Raw genomic sequence first — 16,896 nt, 5'->3', positions numbered from 1 at the left:
TGACTTACAGTTCCTCATGGCTGGGGAGTCCTCAGGAAACTTATAATTACAGCAAAAGGCATCTCTTCACAGGGCAGCAGTAGAGAGAATAAGTGCTGAGTGAAGGGGGAAGCCCTTTATAAAACCATCAGATCTTGTGAGAACTCACTCACTATAATGAGAACAGTATGGGGAAAACCACCCCTATGATTCAATTATCTCCACCTGGTCCTGCCCTTGACATGTGGGAATTATTACAATTCACGGTAAAATTTGGGTGGGGACACAGAGCCAAACTGAATAACTAACACACCACAAAACCATCGCTAAGAATACTGGTTGATATAGTTTGTATATTTGTCCATGCCCAAATCTCATGTTGAATTGTAATCCCCAGTGTTGTAGGTGGGGTCTTCTGGGAGTGATTGAACCATGGCTGTGGATTTCTCATAAATGGTTTAGTACCATCCCCTTGGTGCTGGCCTCATGATAGTGAGTGAGTTCTTGAGAGATCTGGTTGTTTAAAAATGTGTGGCACTTACTTCCACCTCTCTTGCTCCTGCTCTGGCCATGTGATGTGCCTGCCTCCCTTTTACCTTCTTCTATCATTGTAAACTTCCTGAGGTCTCTGCAGAAGCTAAGCAGATGCCAGCACCATGCTTCCTGTAAAGCCTGCAGAACCATGATCCAATTAAATCTCTTTTCTTTGTAAATTACCCAGTCTCAGGTATTTCTTTATAGCAATACAAGAACGGCATAATACAGAAAATTGGTACCCAGGAGTGGGGCCTTGCTATGAAGATGCCTGAAAATGTGGAAGCAATTTTGGAACCAGGTAACAAGTAGAGGCTGGAAGAGTGTGGAGGCCTTAGAAGAAGACAGGAAATTGAGGGAAAGTTTGGACTTTCTGAGACTGGTTAAATGACTGTAAACAAAATGCTGATAGTTATATCAAGAGTGAAGTCCAAGCTGCTAAAGTCTCAAATGGAAATGAGGAACTTGTTGGGAACTAGAACAAAGGTCACCCTTGTTATGCCTTAGCAAAGAACCTGGTTGTGTTGTATTCATGCCCTAGGGATCTGTGAAAGTTTGAACTAAAGAGTGTTGATTTATAGCATCTGGCAGAAGAAATTTCCAAGCAGCAAAATATTTAACATGTGGCCCAGGTCCTTCTAATCACCTATACTCAGATGTGGGAGCAAAGAAATGACTTAAAGTTGGAATTTATATTTAAACAGAAAGCAGAGCATAAAAGCTTGGAAAATTTGCAGCCTAGTCACATGGCAGAGAAAAAAAAAGCATTTTTGGGAGAGGAATTCAGCCGGCTGTGAAGCAAGCACTTGCTAGAGAAATCTGCATAGCTAAAAGGAAGCCAAGTGCTAACAGCCAAGACAGTGGGAAAAAAGTCTGGAAGGCATTTTGGAGATTTGCATGGCAGCCCCTCCTATCACAGACCCTGAGGCCTAGGAGGAAAGAATGGTTTTGTGGGCCAGACCCAGGGCCTCACTGCCCTGCAAAGCCTTAGGACACTGCTCCCTGCATCCTGGCCCCTTGGCTCAATTCGTGGCTCAAAGATTCCCAGATACAGCTCAGGCTGCTGCTTCAGAGGGTGTGAGCTATTTGCCTTGATGGCTTCCATGTGATGTTGTCTATAGGCATACAGTGCAAGAGTGAATGAGGCTCAGCAGCTCAGAAGCTGTATGAAAAAGCCTAAATGCCCAGGCAGAAGCCTGCTGCAGGGGCACAACCCTCATGGAGAACCTCCACTAGGGCACTGTGGAGGGGAAATGGAGGCTCTACACAGAGTCCCCACTGGGGCACTGCTTAGTGGAGGTGTGAGAAGGGGACCACTGTCCTCCAGACCGCAGAATGGTAGATCCACTGGCAGCTTGCCCCCTGCACCCAGAAAAGCTGCAGGCACTCAGCAACCTGTGAGAGCAGCTGAACCCTGCAAAGCCACAGGGGCAAAGCTGCCCAAGGCTTGAGAGCCCACTTTTTGCACCAGCGTGCCCTGGATGTGGAACATGGAGTGAAAGAAGATTATTTTGGAGCTTTAAGATTTAATGACGAACCTGCTAGTTTCATACTTGCATGGGGCCTGTATCTCTTGTCTTTTGGCTGATTTCTCCCTTTTGGAATGAAAATGGTTACTCAATGCCTATACCCCCATTATATCTTGGAAGTAAATAACTTGTTTTTGATTCTACAGGCTCAGAGATGGAAGGGACTTGCCTTGTCTCAGAAGGGACTTTGGAGTTCTGAGTTAGTGCTGAAATGAATTAAGACTTTGGGAGATTATTTGGAGGATGTGATTGTATTTTGCCATTTGAGAAAATCATGAGATTTGAGGTCGGTTCAGGGCAGAATGATATAGTTTGGGTGTTTGTCCCTGCCCAAATCTCATGTTAAAAGGTAATCCCCAGTATTGGATATGGGGCCTGATAGGAGCTGTTTGGATCATGGAGGCAGATCCCTCATGGATGGCTTGGACCATCCCCTTGGTAATCAGTGAACCCTTACTCTGAGTTGACATGAGATCTGGTCATTTAAAAGTGTGTGACAGCTCCCCCTGAGCCCGCGCACTCTCTCTTGCTCCTCCTTTCACCATATGACATGAAAGCTCTTGCTTTACCTTCTTCCAGGAGTAAAAGCTCCCTGAGGCCTCACCAGAAGCTGAGCAGATTCCACACCATGCTTGTAAAGTCTGCAGAACCATAAGGCAATTAAACTTCTTTTTAAAAATAAATTATCCGGTCTCAGGTATTTCTTTACAGCAATGCAAGAATGGCTTAACACACTGGTTTAATGTCACCCACCAAGCAGGTCCTCTGATCAGGGCAGAATTGGGGGCAAATATTCTCACAATTAGAGACCCAGAAGCCTTTAGAATGTGCCAGGGGAGGAATGAGGAGTGAATGACCAAAAGCTGGTCAGTACATACCTAATTTTATTTTGACCTACAGATTATCACCCCTGGGTATGAGTGGTCCTGGCTGTGGCTGCTGATTTCCATGGAAAATGGGCAAATTATGATTATACCAAGGCAATGTGACAAGGAGAAAAGAAAGTAAACCGACACCCTCAGACTCCCCTAACATACATACACCTGTTAAGATCATCTTCCCCCTCCTTTGGCGTTTCTCAGTTAGTTGGTGCTATGATCTGAATGTGTTCTCCAAAACTAATATGTTAAATCCTAGCCTCCAAGATAATGGTATTAAGAGGTTGGACCTTTGGGAGGTGATTAGGTCTTGAGGGATGTGCCCTCATTATTGAAATTAGTACCCACATAAAAGAGGCCTGAGGGAGCTCATTCACCCCTCCATCCTGTGAGGACGCAGGGAGAAGAGGGCCGTCATCAGACTCCAGAATCTGTTGGCACCTTGATATTGGACTTCATAGCTTCCAGAAGTGTGAGAAATAAATTTCTGTTTTTTATGAGCCACCAGTCTATGATATTCTATTATAGAAGCCTGAGTAGACTAAAACAGGAAGGAAGGCTTCTAATGGCTTCCTAATATCCAAATCAAAAGCCTCTATTCCTTTCTTTCATGAGCCAATTAAAGATTTGATACCTGTACTGTATAACTCCTTTCTTGGCCACACCACCCAGATTTACTTGCTACCTTTTAACCATCTTTAGTTTTCCTCAGCATCTTTCGTGTCCTGAGGCAGAGAGTCTCAAACTTTAATGATTATGAGAAAAATATTGGCAGCTTATTAAAAATATAGAATCCTTATTCCAAAATTCTGATTCAGTAGATGTGATGGTTAATACTGTCAACTTGATTGGATTGAAGGATGTAAAGTATTGATCCTGGGTGTGTCTGTGAGGGTGTTGCCAAAGGAGGTTAACATTTGAGTCAGTGGGCTAGGAAAGGCGGACCCACCCTTACTCTGGTTGGGTACCATCTAATCAACTGCCAGTGTAGCTAGAATATAAAGCAGGCAGAAAAACATGAAAACACTAGACTGGCCTAGCCTTCCAGCCTACATCTTTCTCATGTGCTGGATCCTTCCTGCCCTCAAATATCAGACTCCAGGCTCTTCAGTTTTGGAATTTGGACTGGCTCTCCTTGCTCCTCAGCTTGCAGACAGCCTATTGAGGGAAATTGTGATTGTGTAAATTAATACTTAATAAACTCTCCTTTATATATATCTATCTATCCTATTACTTCTGTCCCTCTAGAGAACCCTGACTGTTACAATCTGTATGAATAGGGTTCAGGAATCTGTATTTTCAGCATTTCCCTTCCTGCCATGGTCTTCAAGCCTAGATTTTCACTCGATAAAAATACTTCTGGCAGGGCGCGGTGGCTCAAGCCTGTAATCCCAGCACTTTGGGAGGCCGAGACGGGTGGATCACGAGGTCAGGAGATCGAGACCATCCTGGCCTACACGGTGAAACCCCGTCTCTATTAAAAAATACAAAAAACTAGCCGGGCGAGATGGCGGGCGCCTGTAGTCCCAGCTACTCGGGAGGCTGAGGCAGGAGAATGGCGTAAACCCGGGAGGCGGAGCTTGCAGTGAGCCGAGATCGCGCCACTGCACTCCAGCCTGGGCGACAGAGCGAGACTCCGTCTCAAAAAAAAAAAAAAAAAAAAAAAAAAAAACTTCTGTAATTTTATCTGTTTTTGACCTCAGCTTCTATTAAGATGGATCCTAATTCTATATTTACATTTACATTAGAGCTCTAAATCTGCATTTCCAACCGTTAAACTCTCCTTCTCTAATTTTAAAGCTAACACGTCACACTCATGCGGTTTCAGAAAGAAAACCACTGGCCTCCCCCAAAACCTGTTTTTATTCCTATCTGCCTTAACTCTGCTAATTCTTTCCGATTACTTGGGCTCCAAAACCTCAGAAAATCTCAGTCATTACTGTTTTTCGACCCAAGTGAATGTTCGTAAACATTCTCTCCTTTCCATTTCCAGGAGAGGCTGAAACTATCTTTCACCTGATCTTGCCAGCATCCAAGTCTTTACTAGTCTTTATTCTCCAGCCAACCCACTATGCAGCTACCAGATTAATCTTCCTTAGGAACAATTCTGGTTCTCGAAAACTTTGATGAGTCTTTTTCATCAAATTAAATTCAAACACCTAAGCTTGTCATCAACCTCCTCCTCTGGGGCTCTAAAGTTTCCCTCCAACTTCTCCCAAGTATATATCCTCTTCTTAATTGTCCTACAAGCAGGACATTAACCATTTATCAGCTGTAGGTATGACAAGTATTTTTTCTTCTGTTTTGCTTTCTGTAGATTTTTACGACACTTTTGTGTCTGTTCAGAAGTTTGAAACTGTTATATTGTCAAATTTGTCAACCTTTACTTTTTGTTTTTTTGCTTCAAGCTTTTTGTTTGTTTGTTCAAGGTTTTTGTACGCCATCCTGGGGAATGTTATCTTGTTTTATATTATTCTTGTATGTGTCCTGTGTTAGACCTTAGATGATACCTTTCTTTGTTTTCTTTTTCTTTTTCTTCTTCTTCTTCTTCTTTTTTTTTTTTTTGTAACAGAGTCTTCCTCTGTTGCCCAGGCTGAAATGAAGTAGGGTTATCTCAGCTCACTGCAACCTCCACCTCCTGAGTTCAAGCAATTCTCATGCCTCAGCCTCCCAAGCTGGGATTACAGGCGTGCGCCAACATACTCGGCAAATTTTTGTATTTTTAGTAAAGACAGGGTTTTACCATGTTGGCCAGGCTGGTCTCGAATTCCTGTCCTCAAGTGATCCACCTGCCTCAGCCTCCCAAAATGCTGAGATTACAGGCGTGAGCCACTGCATCTGGCCTAAATTTCTCAATGGTAATAATGTTTCTTATTTACAGATATAGTGAACATATTAATGAACACCTACTGTGAGTCATTATTATTTTTGTTCATGTTAACATCACACAACAACAATCACACAGCTAGTCATCCTGGTGGAGCCAGGGCCTATTATCTAGGCAGGTTGACTCTGGAAACCTGGTTCCAAACCACTACCTTACGCTGCCCTCTCATGTGTGGAAAAATAATGGGCACTCAACAAGTACCTGTTGAATAAGTGAAATTTAACCCAGGCAAGCAGGGTTAGTATTTCTGACCTAAACACAGTTTCTCAGAAGACTGCACAGTGTTTAAGAGGTCACGAGAAATGACTGGCTAACCATAAAAAACAAAAAACAAACAAAAAACCACGAAAGAACCCCAAACTGAGACTCCAAGTCAGAAGGCTCATCGAGCGCACCAGTTTTCATGCACCTGGTTGGCTAAGAGGGAAATCTCAGATGATGAACGGAGGGGAACACACAAAAAAAGTGGGATCCAAAGCAATGGGCAGTTTTCCACATCATTATAGCCGTATTTTGTAACAATTTCTTTGGCAACTGACAGCAGGCATTTAAATCAGCTATTTCCTCCTCAGAATTCCTCTCCAAAGAATAATAATGGCCTCTGCAACTCTGAAGGAAATGTAGCCCTTACTCGGATACAATCTTATCTGGGAAATTGCCACGGTATTCGTCACAGCTGTCACCGCACTGAGCCCATTAAAGATGTGCTGAGTGTAGATCCACAGGGTCCTGTGCTCGAAGGAGCCCTGCTACACATTCTTCCCAGGTTTCAGCAGGAAGACAAAAACCACTCAGTGTGCTGGGGGCAGAGGCTCCTCAGAGCTGGGTCAGCACGAGAGAGCCATTCGTATAGCCCTAAAGAAGTTACTCTATGGCTCAGGTTGTAGATATAGAAAGAAACTTGTAGTGACACCACTGAGAAGCGCAGAACACAGGAAAAAATTTACTCAAAAAGCCCAGATTTTTATTTCTTTATTCGGAGAGCAAAAGGAGAGGTGAAGACCTAAAATGCTGGGGTGAGGTCGTTGGCCTTGAGACTTTGCACCGGAGTTCTTTTCAGTTTGTTTTAGTTGAACAGTGAGCTGCTGCAACCTCCATTCTTTACAGTGTTAAAGCTGAAAGTCTAATCCTTGATGATATATCATTTAAGAAACTGGAGCACAGACTGACCGGGGTCCCACACTTAGCATCCAGTAGGACCTGAGGTGCCGGAAGTAAGACCAGTAGGACTTTCTAAAATTTGGTTCTGCAGGGAAATAATGCTCCTGCAAATCCAATGTAATGGTTCTTCATACAAAGTACCCCAGATCAGATTCTCTTTCATTCTAACATTTACATTTGTTTTTAACCCACGGTTGCCTTTACAAAGAAACAGGCATGAAAAATAGCCTTCCACTCAATATGCCAAGGAAGATAATTTACTCAGAAATTACATTGTCCTGAAAACTAATTTACTGCACAGCTTAAATGTGAGCAGCTTATTCCCAGAAAGTTATTGTCTCACCTTGACTCAAAATAAGATCAAGTATCTTTGCCATCCACAGCACAGAGTTTTCTAAGCTAGAGACCCCGGGACTGTGTATAACTTACTCTCAAAGGTGGGAAGCCACTTGGAAGTCACTATGGATGTGTTTTACATCCACCCTTCTCAGACCACAAGACGCTCCCTAGATTCCTGAGGATCGTGGGCATTCCTGGCACACTCCCGAGTTTTACTTTTTTGTTTTGCTGGGGAGGAGGCAGTTAGGCAAAGGTGGGAGAGAAGCGAGTTCAGGTAACACCACCACCGTGATAACTATCACGAAATTTCATCAATTCTTTGACTGCTTTCTGTTTGCTCACCTAAATCTCCCTGTCTCTATTGTATTTGCATTGTAAGAGAAGAAGCCATGTTTGTGTTCCCACCACCATTCCTGACCTGGAGAGAACATTCAACAAATGTTTGTGGACTGAATGAATGATGGGACTTGACTCCATTTCATCACTTCCCATTTTCCATTCTGGTTCAGTCTTTATTTTTTTGAAAGCCAGTTCTAAGATAAACAGTAGCAAAAGCAATAGCTGAAATAAAGACAAAAGACTTAGTTTCTTTGAACTGGTTTTGATTTTACAATCTAATATTACATTATTAAATTATGTTACTGTTTCCTAACACATTTTCCTTTGTGTAACTAACTTATTACCATTTTGCTCCTTGTAGGAGAAAAGATAATTTTCTCTTTGATTGTAATGAACTAGAGTAAGTGTACGATTGTCTATGCAGCACTACTCAAATTCCTAGTAAAGTTGTGTAATTGCAAATGTCTCTGAAGAATGACTGTTGATAAATGACAATGGCACATAAATGCAATGGAAAAAAAAGTATTAGAATTACTGGCATGCTAAGAAAAGCTATATACTGTATTTAATTTTGTGCTATATTTACCCAGTCCTCACAGTTTTTATCTTTCTTTTTTTTTTAAAGAGAACATTTTGAATTTACAGCCATGATTTATCACTTTTTAAACTTATATTATTATCCCTACCTGCAATATATCATAGTTAAGTATACTTCAATTGTACCCCCAATTAAATCCATGTATAACATAAAAAAAAATTCTGTATCAATTTTAAAGTATATTAAATGCTACCTTTTATGTAAAGATCTGCATTAAAAGAGAGTATAGTAGTATTCTAAAGCCAATGAAACTCCATCATTTATATCTTAATTGAGATGTTTGGACATAGATGTACTTATATAAACACAAACTAATTTAAAGTTTTCTTTTTAATTTTAAGCTTAATATGATTAAATTAGTTATGGAATAATCAGTTGTACTATAATCATATTCTACTGTTCAAACTGAAATGAAATATACCTCCCTTTATTAAAAAAAGTCTGCAGAATTGATTAAATAGATGACAATGTAATTTCCATTACAAGTGCTTTTTCTGCCATCTAGTGGAAAAATGAAATCTATGAGGATTCATAATTTATACTTTTTAATTCTATTGTCTCTTAAACTATTTAGGAACGGCTTATTGGAAATCTCAAGAAAACAAAATGTTGCACTCCCTCTCTGTTTCTAATTTGGCCTGCAGGTAGCCCAGCTGTGGATCACCTTGAGGATTCCTCATGTTGCCAAAGAAACTGAATACAGAAAAAGGTAGAGGGAACTCTCTTTTAGTTAATTAGTTGTGGGGAGGTGAGTTGTTTATTTTTAAAGACTATGCATTTGCCCAAGCTTTTTCAAGGGCTGCCTTACTCTCTGTTTTCTGCCTGTGGAAATTTTTTTTAACCATTTAAATACCAGCTCAAAGGAAATTCCCTTGCAAAAAACTCCCTTGGTTCCTGGTGGAATGAACTCCCATGGCTTGCTAACCATAACTCCAGTTCCTATTCAATGATTACACCATCCTGCCAAGTTCTATGTTGTAATTTGGTGAGTCTGTCGCACTTGATAGTGAACATCTTGAGGACAGGGAACATGTGCTGTTCATCTGTCTAGTCTGTGGTACTATTGCAGGTAATGAATATATGAACACACTTGTTGCATATATCATTTTAAATACATAGAACTGGAGCCTACTAAAAGCCATTTCTAATACAGGTCAGCCAGGTCTCATATGGGCTATTCTGGTGTGTATACATAGATTTCAGAGCTGGGATTTGACTAAACTTCCTAGCTCGGATTATTGGTTCCCTTTATCAACCCTTTTCCCCCCCAGTATGTACTAGGTAATATATGCTGTTTACAACTCCAAGAAGTGGAAAAGCTAGCTGCCATCCTTATATATGAAGGCCCTGATGGGTGCCTTTCTCTCTATGTTCCTGGAATGATCTGTACTTTCTTCTGTCATGGTGCTTACTCCTGTACTGCATGTATTGTCTCCATGAGCTCCTTGAGGATGAGAAGACTGTCTTATTCATTTGTATTTTCAGCAACTAATATACTGTCTGCATATAGCAGAGGCTCAGTAAATATTTGCTGAATAAAGAATCATGAAAGATACAAAGAATTGTAAAGGATAAAAAAGAAGTATTAGATAGTGTGTTGTCTTAAAGGAGCTTAGGCATCATTTAGGGAAATAATTACTTAAATATTCTGACCAGAATGTTCTATAGTTAATAGACATTAAATACATTTTTGTTAAATTAATGAAATGAGAGTCACCTTCTATTTCCAGGAAAAATGCTAAACACTTATGCTCTATCCTCTGGAAGAGCATAATCAAGTGTGAAGCCAAGACAATGTTCATTAATACTTACATTATTCAGCATGTTGTGTTTCCTGCCAATGTATTAGACATCCCACCATAAACTGGTGTAGTTAGAAATGGCTTCCCACAGGAGGAAGATCTTTCTCAAGAACAAAGATCCTAAAAGTGTGGAAAAGTCTGAGATTTTACCCCAGTAGTAAGCTGAAAGGTTAGATTGCCACATTTTCATAGATGCTGGCAAAGAAGGCGAGATTCTTGGGTCAGAAACAAAAGATTTTATTACTCTCAGCACAATAAGCGCCATGAGCTTCATGTTCACAATTTTTTCTCCTTGTCCTCCAAGTCCCATAGGGGTGATAAAAAGCAGCCTCCAAGATGTTGCACATGCTAAGTTTGTATCACAGCAGAGGAACCCCAACCCAAGGAAACCCCAGTTCTCTAAAGGGAGCTTTTAGAAAACCTGTCCAATCTTTGTCCTGGAGGGAGCCATTATGCCAGCATCCTGGTCAGAAAACAAATCTGCCCTATGCCCTGGTGAAAGACACTATCTCTGTGTTTCAAGGTTGTTTGCTACACAAATATCCTTGAAAAGATAGCCCAGGACAAAAGCTATCAACATTTTCTCAGAAGATGGATAGAAATACAAGAGATCCATGGAGAACTTTCTCTTGACAGTTTTAATTTGGTTCTTGAAGGCTGAGTTTGATTTGGTCAAGTAATAGGAAAAGAACAGATGTTCTAAGAGGAAGATTTTTTTTTCTTTTCTTTCTTTCTTTTTTTGTTTTGAGACAGAGTCTCACTCTGTCGCCCAGGTTGGAGTGTAGAGGTGTGCTCTCGGCTCATTGCAACCTCTGTCTGCCAGGTTCAAGCGATTCTTCTGCCTCAGCCTACAGGCATGCACCACCACACCCAGCTAATTTTTTTGTATTTTTAGTATAGATGGAGTTTCACCATGTTGGCCAGGTTGGTCTTGAACTTTTGACCTCAAATGATCCACCTGCCTCAGCCTCCCAAAGTGCTAGGATTACAGGCGTTAGCCACTGCACCCAGTTGGAAGAATTTTATGTGCACATATAAGAATTTTATGTGCACATATTTATTTCATGACAGATCTCTTTGGGCCTCAATTTCTTCATCTGTGAAACTAGAATATTAATACCTACTTTATAAGGTTGCTATGAAAACTATATGAGGTAATGTGTGTAACGTACGTATGGCATCCAGCTCGGTGGCTGGAATGTAGCAGGTGTCAAATTGTTAGTTCTCTTCCATTTTTACCTGAACATATGGAATGTGACTCTGCAGACTTCCCTGATATTAATAAAAAGGGAGAGATGAGAGGCATTTAACTAGACCTTTCACAAATTTTTTAACTGAGCATCTACTATGTGCCAGGCGCCAGGCTAGACATCATGACTGCCCTCTTGAAGCTTATCGTATGCTTTATGGGAGAAATAGAGGAGGATAGAATTGTCTTGCTTCTAGCACATAAACTTGTAGAGGGCACACCTCCAAAGTTTTATGACAATCCATGTGATAGAAAGCTAGGGAATTATAAAGACATAGGGAGAGCATTAACCTAAAATAGTAACAGTCAACAATATGCTTTCCCAGATCACACTGAGAAAAGGGATACTAGTAACTGCAGCAGGAAATGTTCATGTAAACATTATTGCTACCAATATATGATTGTTTAGCCATCCATTTGATAAATACTTATTATGACGACATGTTGTACTTTGTTGTAGTGAATACTCAATACATCTTTTTTAAGGATGTTGTGCATAGTTAGAGGTGCTGGAATTCCCTTGAGGGTGAGCTGGCTCCGGGGATAAGGAATTGATTTTGCACAGGTTGGTGTCAATGTTCATCTTTATATGGATGAAGAGAGCTGTGAAAATCTGGGAGATACTGTGAATAAGATGTGTGATTTCAAGATGATTAGAGTATTGATTTATGGGATGATCCTAAATTAGACCGTGAATGAGGAAAGTTGTTAAAATTTTTTATTTGTGAAGAAGGTACACAATTATTTGCTTTATTACAGACTATGTTTATGCTTCAAATATTTTACGGAAATAAAATAGTAATTTGTTTTGTTTTGAAGACAGGTTCTTGCTCTGTTGCCCAGGCTGGAGTGCCGTGGCGTGATCATAGCTCACTGTATCCTCCAACTCCTAGGCTCAAGCGATCCTTATGCTTCAGCCTCTCAAGTAGCTGGGACTACAGACACACACCACTGTGCCCGGCTAATTTTTTTGTACTTTTTGTAGAGATGGATTCTTTCTTTGTCGTGTAGGCTGGTTTGATCTGGCCTCGAGCAATCATCCCATCTTGGCCTCCCAAGTGTTGGGATTACAGGCGTGAGCCATCCCATTCAGCCTGTAATTTTTCTGAGAGGAAATGGTTAGAAAGACTATCCGTGCTTTGAGGGTGAGACTTGATCATATGACTGCTGTGTTAAATTAGATGCATTAGAATAGTATATGAAAAGGCAATTCTAATTGGTTTTTCTAGAAGAACCATGGTAATAGCACCCTTTTCCTACCTCATTTCCAGCACAGTGCAGACTTAATTCATTATTTGTCTAGAATCTACACACTGGGCTAGATTGTGAAAAATGCACGGGCTGCCTGACAGCTGAGTGATGGAGGCTAACCAGGAGGGAAAGTGAATAACCTTTGAAATGGGAAGCTGAAGACAAGCTGCAAACTAAACCAAAGACAGGAGTGCTTCCTTTATAGTTCCTATTATTCAGGGATCATGAGATGGGCTTTAGTCAATGCTAAGATCTGGCTTCTTGTTAGGTAGCTTAGAGGAGTGATGGGACCAGCAAACAATTCAAAGGACCTCACCCCCCACCTCGCACCCCCACCCCCGACCATTGCTCTTACCCCCTCCCCTACTAAGCTGTGCTGTCTAGTGGGCTACATTCCTTCAAGGTAAATGGTACCTGTGGGACTTGCATCTCTCCAGAGTGATGGGGGCTAACCAGAAGGGGAAATAACATCTCAGTATGTCTGATCTTCATTTATGAGAAACAAAGCTTGGCACATAGTGCTGAAAGTGGGAGAATACCTGAGAAATCCCAAGTGAGAAAGCATCTTCCTTCAAGTTAAATGGTACCTGTGGGACTTCCATCTCTCCAGAGTGATGGGGGCTAATCAGAAGGGGAAGTAACGTCTCAGTATGTCTGATCTGCATTTATGAGAAACAAAGCTTGGCACATAGTGCTGAAAGTGGGAGAAGACCTGAGAAATCCCAAGTGAGAAAGCATCTTCTGGCTGGGCACGGTGCCTCACGCCTGTAATCCCAGCACTTGGGAGGCCGAGGCAGATGGATCACCTGAGGTCAGGAGTTCAAGACCAGACTGGCCAACATGCTGAAACTCCATCTCTACTAAAAATACAAGAAGTAGCCAGGTGTAGTGGCTCACATCTGTAATCCCAGCTACTTGAGAGGCTGAGACAGGAGAATCACTTGAACCCAGTAAGCAGAGGCTGCAGTGAGCCAAGATTGTGCCATTGCACTCCAGCCTGGGCGACAAAGTAACACACTGTCTCAAAAAAAAAAAAAAAAAAGAATCTCTTGAACCTGGGAGGCAGAGGTAGAAGTGAGCTGAGACTGCGCCACTGCACTCTAGCCTGGGCGACACAGCAAGACTCCTCTCAAAAAAATAAAAAAAAAAAAAAGCCTTTTCTGTCTCCCATAAGTTAGTTCCCCTAGGGGCTCCCTAGTTAACCAGATTTACTGCTAAATCTCATCATAGATTTTCAAACCTTTCCAAACTGCTGAAAGTAACAATGCAGGGATCATCATAATTCATCACAATTATTTGTATCTAAGTCATGCTAATGTCTGCTACCTTGAAAGGTCAGGTTAATACCAGTTTTCCCTAAAATCCTAGGGCTCCCAGGGTCTTGCATTTTAACGTGAGTGGTATTTTTGTGAACTTAAAACACTTTTGTCTTTGTTCTATGCAAAATGCCTCCCTCCCTCTCTCTCATTGTCTCTGAACTTGGCCTTGATTGATAAAATCCATTTCTATTAGGTAAAGCTGGTGAAAGCAGGAATGGTGTTTATCCAGGGCTTAAATTAAATCTTACAGAGCTCTTTCTCTGACTGCCCCTAGCTCCCTACAGTTTTCCATAGGTGGACTTCCAAGGAAGCTTTCATTTAGCCAGTTGTTTGCTCCTATTTTACATGATGGTTCTCGGTGTTCAGCAGGAACAAAGATCACGGATATTCCCATTTGGGTTTATCAGAAGCAACTGAGAACGAGCTCTTTTTATGTTGAAAATAGAGATTTAAAATTTATTCATAATCTTTACTTCTTCTCCCAACACATTCTCATCCCTGTGGGCTCCTTTCTCTAATTAGCTATGCAAGTCTTGACACTAAAATTTAGCTACATATTAATCTTTCATTTTTATTAGTATGGTGTCTTTATCTTCCTTCCTATATAAGCACAGTATATGCTTATATTTAAATACATTATATACATTATGTTTCCAAAAATGAGTACATTAAAATGACAACTTAAAAAACATTCAGTCTAATTCTATTGATAAGAAAAAAAAAGTACATCTTAAATATGTCACTTCACAACCACCAAGCCACTCCTGAAATGAAGTTACTAGGTAGGTCTAATTTATACAAAACAAAATGGAGTTGAACATTTATGAAGCTCCTACATCCATCGTCTCCATTTAATCTTCACAATGCTGTGAGCTGTTATGTTGTTATTGTCAGACTTGGAGAGGGCACAAGTTCAAGCCTCCTGTCTGACACCAAAGCCTGAGCTGCCTACTAAATTATATTAGAGTTGACAGGATTCTTGGGGATTATCTAAGATAGTGGTTTTCCAAAGTATGGGATGGGTATGAAATGAGGTGGTACACAGAGACATTGCATTTAAAATGCATTAAATATCACAGTGAAGAAGTTGATTTCAATATTCTTCTAATCCTTCTGGTAACATCTAGAGGAAATGCAGTTCTGTGTTCTGACACTTGCTCATCTGCTTTACTTTTTTTTTTTTTTTTTGAGACACAGTCTCTGTCACTCAGGCTGGAGTGTAGTGGCATGATCTCAGATCACTGCAACCTCCGCCTCCCAGGTTCAAGTGATTCTCCTGCCTCAGCCTCCTGAGTAGCCAGGATTACAGCTGCGCACCACAATGCCTGGCTAATTTTTGTATTTTTAGTAGGTGGGGTTTCACCGTGTTGGTCAGGCTAGTCTCGAACTCCTGACCTCAAGTGATCCACCCGCCTCAGCCTCCCAAAGTGATGGGATTACAGGCATGAACCACCACACCCGGTACTCATCTGCTTTTCTATAGAAGGAAAAGTAGGTGTTAGAATCATAGCTTTAAAAGACAATACCTAGCAAAGATATAATTCCATATTTAATTGTAATTATTTTTACAGCTATGGGGAAATAATGCTGGTTTTCCACGTAAGTAGTCATGGATATTTTAATTCTCAAAGTGCATGCAAAATAAAGGTATTGCTGTTACAATAAAAAGGTGGTTTGCTAGTAGGAGAGTAGGTAGATTCACTTCTGAAAAAACAGGTGAAAGAGTTTTCCCACATATGTGAAAGTCAAACTATCTGAGCAACCTCTTTAAAGGCTTTTGATAAAAACTTTCCAAGTGTACATCTGGTGATTTACTGCTTTAGGTAATCAGAGGTCACAGTGTGGACTGCTTCTGATATAACATGCATGAATGTTCCCTCAGCTACTGGGGAGCCATAAAATACCTCAACATTCTGGCCTTTTGGCTGGAACCGCCATCTTTCAATAATTCGCCAAAATAACAAACACAAAGGGAAAGAAGAGAGGCACCTGATATACGTTCTGCAGGCCTTTTAGAAAACAAGGAGTTGCCCCTTTGGCCAGGTATATGTGAAATCTACAAGAAAGGTGATGTTGTAGACATCAAGGGAATGGTTACTCTTCAGGTGTTACCATGGCAAAACTGGAAGAGTCTATAGTGTTATCCAGCAGGTTCCTGACAGTGTTATCAACAAACAAGTTAAGGGCAAGATTCTTGCCAAGAGAACTAAGAACACATTAAGTACTCTAAGAGCTGAGACAGCTTCCTGAAACATGTGAAGGAAAATTATCAGAAAAAAAAGTCAAAGAGAAAGGTACCTAGGTGCAACTGAAGCACCAGCCTGCTCCACCCGGAGAAGCACACTTTGTGAGAACCAATGGGAAGGAGTCTGAGCTGCTGGAACCTATTCCCAATGAATTCACGGCATAATAGGTGTTAAAATAAAAGACCTCTGGACTGTTAAAGAGAAAAAAAAATCTGCCCTATTCTAGTGGACAGTGTCACTTGTTAACAGATTTCCTGAGACTGCTATTTAGGGCTGTCACATGCATCATCTTTTTTACAACATTTACAATACTCCAATCTGGTATATTCATGAGCCCAACAGGGAATTTCATAAAAGAGAGATGCTGCTGTTGTTAAAACTGGGTTTCTCTAGTACAGCACCTCTGGAAAGGGAATGACTTTAACCTGTTATTTCTTTACATTGTTGTAATTAAAAAGCAGTAATATAGATCTGCTGAGATGCTACAACACTTCACCAGTCTACCATCATCAATGATATACTCCCTAAGAATGGGTCAATCCTGGGAAAGAGAAGCATCTGTCACTAGTCTTCTATTAAATTCTCAGCATCTACATCCAGAGCTTCAACTACCACTTTGGCCATCTGATTTTCAATCTCCTTCATCTCCTTTGCCAGCTATGCCTCTTCATCCCATTAGATGATGTATAGTAACAGGCACTAAGGTGTGTGGGCTCCAGACTCAGTTTGCCAGGGTTCAAATCCTGGCTCTACCACTTCTGAGATTTAAGTTGTATACCACTTCG

Source organism: Piliocolobus tephrosceles, chromosome X (assembly GCF_002776525.5).
Source record: "Piliocolobus tephrosceles isolate RC106 chromosome X, ASM277652v3, whole genome shotgun sequence".
NCBI lineage: Eukaryota > Metazoa > Chordata > Mammalia > Primates > Cercopithecidae > Piliocolobus > Piliocolobus tephrosceles.
Note: the sequence above shows the minus strand (reverse complement) of the source record.